We start from the raw sequence: 6,000 nt of genomic DNA, 5'->3' as shown, positions 1-6,000 counted from the left end.
TTGGGCGGGTGGTTTCAGCACCTCGAGGTGCAGCATCTTCCCGGGCGGGCATGGCCGCAGCCAGCAATGGCTGCAGCTGAGACATCGTTAACACCCCTTTAATTGGGGTCTAACGGCTACCTCCGTCTGCGCAGGGCAGCTCTGCCCCGGTGCTCCCTGGCGCAGCCCAGCCGGCAGCGTCGGTCCCTGCCCGGCAAAGGCAGCGGCCACACAGGAGCCTCCCGGCAGCACCGGACCCACTCGCACCGACAGTCCCTCCGCATCCCGGCAGGTCCCCGTCTTGAACTGGCAGCAAAACGCACAATATCCAGCCCTGAATCCCGTCCCAGGCGGGTCTGGCTCGGGCACGGACACCTTCCTCCTCCAGCTCAGCCCTGCGCAGCGGGGACTGTTTTCTTGTTGGCTGCACAACTAATAATTATTGAAGCTTCTCTCCCACCATAGAAATAAAATATGGCATGGAATCCCAGCACAGCTACTCCATTGAGAGCGCTGCTCAACTGAGTAATACCAATAATTCAAAACAGATGAGCCAAAGGCTCGAACACTATAGACTCAGTATCCCGGTCTGCCCTGACCCCTGGAACTCGCTGAAAGTTACCTTGAGACTCGCCAGAGCTCTTGGTAACTTCTGTGAGGGTTATTTATTGCAAAGTCATAAATATTTGTTATGGATTTTCTCCATCAATCTACAAAATGAATTAGGTTAGAAAAAATTTATGTACTTGGATTTTGGGCATGTGTTTCTCAGGCGAGGGAGAAAAAGTAGGATCTCCATTGTGCAGAGGACGGGCTGCTGCAGAGCTTTGGGCTCTGCTGCCTGCGTTAATTAATTCCCTTCCGCAAACGGCTTAAAATGCACAGTACAGTTGAGAAGGGGGGAGGGAGGGAAGAGGTTCTTCTTTAAATCTCTCTTAAAATCTTCCATAAAATTATTTATGGGGGAAGGAAAAGTCTATTTCCCTCTCCTCCCTCCCGGATGCCCTGCCAGCCCATTAAAAACCTGAAATTCAGGGGCTGTTGTGCCCCAGGAAACCAGCCTGAAGCCAACATCTCCCTCAGAATCGGCACCAGCACCAGGCGGGTGCAACAGGGACGCGGGAGAGGGCTCAGCCTCCTCCCTCCCCACGCCAAGGGCTGCCCCGGGGCAAAGCCTCCGCGTTTTCCCCCCCCTTAAAGAGAGGGCGCAGGAGCAGGGCTGTTCCTGCCCTGCAGGCACTTTTCTGGTGAATTAGAAAGTTTTTATTCAGGAAAGCGCTTGAGCAAGACCTTAACCTCAAGGATGCTCGGAAGCCCCAGAGATTCCGGGTTTGCAACAAAATGGCAGCTACCATGTACCAGAGCTGCTTTTTCATGTCCTAATGTGAAGTGAAATACATATTTTTTTTCTCTTCAGGACTCAGGGGCTGTGTTTCTTCTTTGCATTAGTTTTACAGGAACCCCAGAAAATCCCAGAAGACCCCACAGGATCCCACAAATCATGCCGACACTTTTAAGCTGTTTGCACTCGGGCTAATGAGCTGCTGTTTTAAGAGGTTATTGCTAACAATTAAATCTGACTGCTTTTTTTTGTTGTTGTTGTTTGTTTTAGAATTGTTTGTAGTAGCTGTGCTTGTCCTGTATGTAATTTCCCAGGAGGGAACCTGCCTGGGTTCTCTGTGCTGGCCTTTCCCGGTCCCCTGGTCACCCAGTGTCCGTGAGCACGGACCGGGATGGGGAATGGGAACCTTGCCGGCAGGAGTGACCTGGGCAGGCTGGAAGCCGGGCAAATGCTCTTCCAGGCTGCGTTCCCCCGGGTCACGGCTCGCAGTGGGATGGCAGCAGGAATTTGCCCCTGCTCGCCTTCTGGGTCGCCTTTTCCAAGCTGCCCCCATGGTCTCTCCTCCCCTCCTCGGACATCGCTCCGTGGTGATTCGCGGAATCACAGAATCAAGGAATGGTGGGGGTGGGAAGGGACCTCTGGAGATCATCCAGTCCAACCGCCTGCCAAAGCAGGTTGGACGGGAACACACCCAGGTGGGTTTTGTGTGTCTTCGGAGAAGGCGACTCCACAGCCCCTCTGGCAACCGGTGCGGGTCTCTGGCGGGTGTTGGTCCCTGCACCCTCATTTTACTCAAAAGCTGCTGTGCGTGCAGGATCCCACACCCCCCTCCAGCTGCTGCAGGGGGACCACGGGACCCGTCAGCCCGTGTGTCCCTGTGGCGACTCGCGCGCGGACGGTGAGTCCCGCTCTCCCATGTCTGTCTCTCCAGCCGCCCAAACGCTCTTGAAAAGGACTGAATGAATGAGCTGATCGAGCTTTGTTTCTGCTCCTGTGGTTTGCCCTTTACCCTTTGGCCTTTGCCCAGCTCCGTGGCCAGGGGAGCGAGGGTTTGGCCACAGATCACTGCACAGCTGGCCAGATGCTCTCTCAGGAGCACAATGAGCCATGGTGGGGGCTTGTATCTCCTCCTGCTCCCCAGCCCCAGGCACCAGCATGCTTGGTAAAACACCAAACACAGCATTTTTCTCTGGTTGCAAGGAAGACTCCGGTGTGGGTCTGGTGTGTGGGGATGTGCGGTGCCACCCCAGCGGTGGGGGAGAGGGATGCTGCCTCCCACCGCGCTCCTGGTGCTGCTCCCCACCTCCCTCCTGCTCTCCACCTCCCTCCTGCTCTCCATCTCCCTCCTGCTCCCCATCTCCCTCCTGCTCCCCATCTCCCTCCTGCTCTCCATCTTCCTCCTGCTCCCCATCTCCCTCCTGCTCCCCTTCTCCCTCCTGCTCCCCTTCTCCCTCCTGCTCTCCATCTCCCTCCTGCTCCCCATCTCCCTCCTGCTCCCCATCTCCATCCTGCTCTCCTCCCACCGTGCCTGTGCTGGCGCAGCAAACCCGGGGCCGTGCCAGCCCTTGGGGTGAGCCCTTGGCACCAGGGAGGGTCTGGCAGCTCCCAGCCGGTGCAGAGGGACGGTGCCCGTGCTGCTGGCTCTGATGGGACGTCTGTGTCTGTCCCTTGGCTCATGCCAGGCTGCAGGAGGGAAAGAGCTGTCCTCTTGGGTCTGGCGTCATCTAGCACCCTTATCTTGCCTGCTGGTGGGGCTCCGGGGTCTGCAGTGTCTCCAGCGGCAGGGATGTTCTCTTGGTGCTTTTCCGTCCCCCTCGCCCCACCGAGCTCTGCCCTCAAGCCTGAAGCCGGCTGTAGCGATGGCCGGTGCCCAGGAGCGGGGCACGTCCTGTGGGCCAGCGCCTGCCAACTGTCGAGCTTGCCGGGAGGCAGCCGATGGGCTGGTGAAGGCATCCCGATTGCCTTCTCCACTCTCACACACATCCCCAGGAAGGAACAGCCTCCTCTCCTGTTTCTTCCCCATTGTGTAGTGGGGGGAAGTCTGGGACCGTCCTGTGCAGTGACACCTGCTCGTAGGTAAGGAATGGATCAGCCGGGTGTGCCAGGGACCTGTGTGTGGTGTCCAACAGCATCCAGATCACAGTGACAGCCCGGGCTACACCTGCAGATCCGGGTACGTGCCCGGCAGTTTGCTGGGGCACGTGTGGAGCTGCCTGCCTCAGGCTGGAGCCGCTGAAAATGGGGTCTGGAGCAGATGATTCTGTGCTGAGTAACATAGTAGTGGAAAAAGTTGACAGAGGGAGCATGACACCAGAAGCTATTTCTTCAATCAATGATTTACCAGATGTGTACACTGTACTAAAGGCTTGTAAACATACTTTAATGGCCAGCTGTAAATCCAGGCAGTAGCGGTGCCAGCTTCATCTCCATCGGACGTGTTTTAGGAACAGCGGCGTAAGGGCTCTGAATCACTTTGTTATAGGCTCTGTCAGCTCTGAAATTGTGCGTGTAAATCAAAGAACCAATGTCCTCAGGTCAAAATTATTTGAATGTCAGGAAAGGTTTTATGACCAGCAGCTTTTCCTTTTCTGGGTTCCCCTGCAGTTTCTTGTCTTCCACAAACGGCACCTCCCGAATACTGGGTTTCCGTCCCAGTGCCCCAAGTGCGTGGCTGTGTTTTCACTCACTGTGTTGTAAGTCTCTTTTGTTAATCACTGAAGCAAAGTGTCATTAGTGAGAAGTGCAGAGTGTACACAAAGAGGAACTTGCCAAATTACTAATAAGCAGAAACTCCATCCATCTTAATGAGACACGGTTAAGAAAATAGCAACCTAGAGTATACACAATGGAGCCTTTCCGTGCTGTTTATTCACGTTAGGAAGTTGTTCAGGACTCCATCTCTGGTGCTGCTCGGAGATGGTCATGTGGTTTCCAAGCCACAGGCTGCTTATGCTGTTGCAAACCATTAAGCGTGAGAAAGATAAATAAATAAGTGGATGGATGGCTCAAAAAATTATTAGAGGGAAGACAAATATCTGGTCTCCAAACAAACGAACGAAGCAAGCACACAGCTGAGTTCTGGTTCCAGGCTCTCCACTGCTGAGCAGGTCGGGTTTGCACCGGGCGGCAGAGGAAGGGAACGCTGGCGGCAGGGTGAGGAACACTCCCTGCGGGCTGGGGAAGGGACGCCGCACGGTGCCGGCGTGCGGTACCACTGAGGCAGCGCCTGGCAGGGGCAGCCTGAGCTCCTGGGGTGCTGCCGCCCCGGCAGCTCCAGCCTTGTGCTCTGGACACCTGCGCCAGGGCCATCCACGCTGGGAAGAAGCTTTCATTTGGGGAAAGTCAGGGAAAAACTACAAACCCATTTATTTTCTGGATTTTGTCATGGAGGGTCCAAAGAAGAACTCCCAGAAACACCATCCAATGGCTTTCCTTCAAGGCCGAGAGACCCGCTGAGCTCCCGGACCCCCTGGATAATTCACGTACTCGCCCGGTGACCGATGTGGGCGCCTGTTAAGGAGCCTGTAGTCCCCCTGGGGTTTGGCCTGCCATGTCTGCAGGACCAAAGGGAGAGCAGTGATGGGCTGGTCCCTCTGTGATTGCTGCTGACGCTGGGGGTCTCGGCGCTGGAGACGACCCCTCCGCACGCGGCACCGCTGGGAGCTGCTGCCCAACTGATGACCTCGGCCATCTCTGGTGATTTCAGGGTGCGGTATGTTGGTTCCTCAGACAGAGGATTGCCGCAGAGTGAGAAGTGTGAGGAGATGTTTCCCCATGGTGGGCAGGTCTCCAGCTCCCCTCCGTCGGGGTCCCCTCCAAAGCAGCCAAGGGTCCCTGTGTGCCCAGTCACTGCGGGGCTGCTCCTGGGCTGAGGGCCCCATTGCATTGGCCCGGTGGTGTGATTTATAGCTCCCCGGTGAGCTGCAGCCCTTCCCTGGGTTACTCTGGCAACACAGGAGGGGTCTGCGCCCACGCCGAGGTGCCTGCACACCTGCGCTCCCCAGCCACGCTTCTCTTTGTTGGGTAGGGAATGACTTTCACGCAAGCAGCTCAGCTGCTGGCTATTTTATTGAACGCCAGTGCTCGCTGTATGTTATTCAGACAAACTTTATATATGCTACAGACCCTCTCAGCAGCCTGCACCTGGTCCAGGGCAAAGCTGAGCCTCATAGAGAAGAATGTGCTGTAATGCAGCAAGTTATTACAGGATAAATATTTATAAGCCCCTGTAAATATTTGCCATCAGTTCCCTCCTGGGACTAGGGGCAGACGGTCAGAGTTTCAGCAGCGCTGAAGGCATTAGCTGTTGTAGTTCTTTATATGTTATCTCAGCTAGTAAACCCTTTGTTGATTGTGTTTAGTTATAGCATTTAATGGTGCTAATTTCACACTAACGGGAGACATCGGCAGGAATTGTTTCGTGCCTTGATCCAGGCCGGGCTGCGGGCTGGCTCTCGGTGTCAGCATCCCCTGCAGCGCGGGGGTGACGGACACTGGGCTGGGGCCGCGGAGATGGTCCCCACCGCTGCAAAACCTCCCCGCGGGGCGAGGGAGCATTCCTGGCTGCACCAGTGTTATTGGAACCTTGGAGCTCTCTGCTGAGAAAACCAGAAAACAAACACGGCAAAACCAACATCCTCCTCGGCCGGCTGACCCCGCAGGGGCTATCGGCTCCCAGC

The sequence above is a fragment of the Larus michahellis genome, chromosome 20, assembly GCF_964199755.1.
Source record: "Larus michahellis chromosome 20, bLarMic1.1, whole genome shotgun sequence".
NCBI lineage: Eukaryota > Metazoa > Chordata > Aves > Charadriiformes > Laridae > Larus > Larus michahellis.
Note: the sequence above shows the minus strand (reverse complement) of the source record.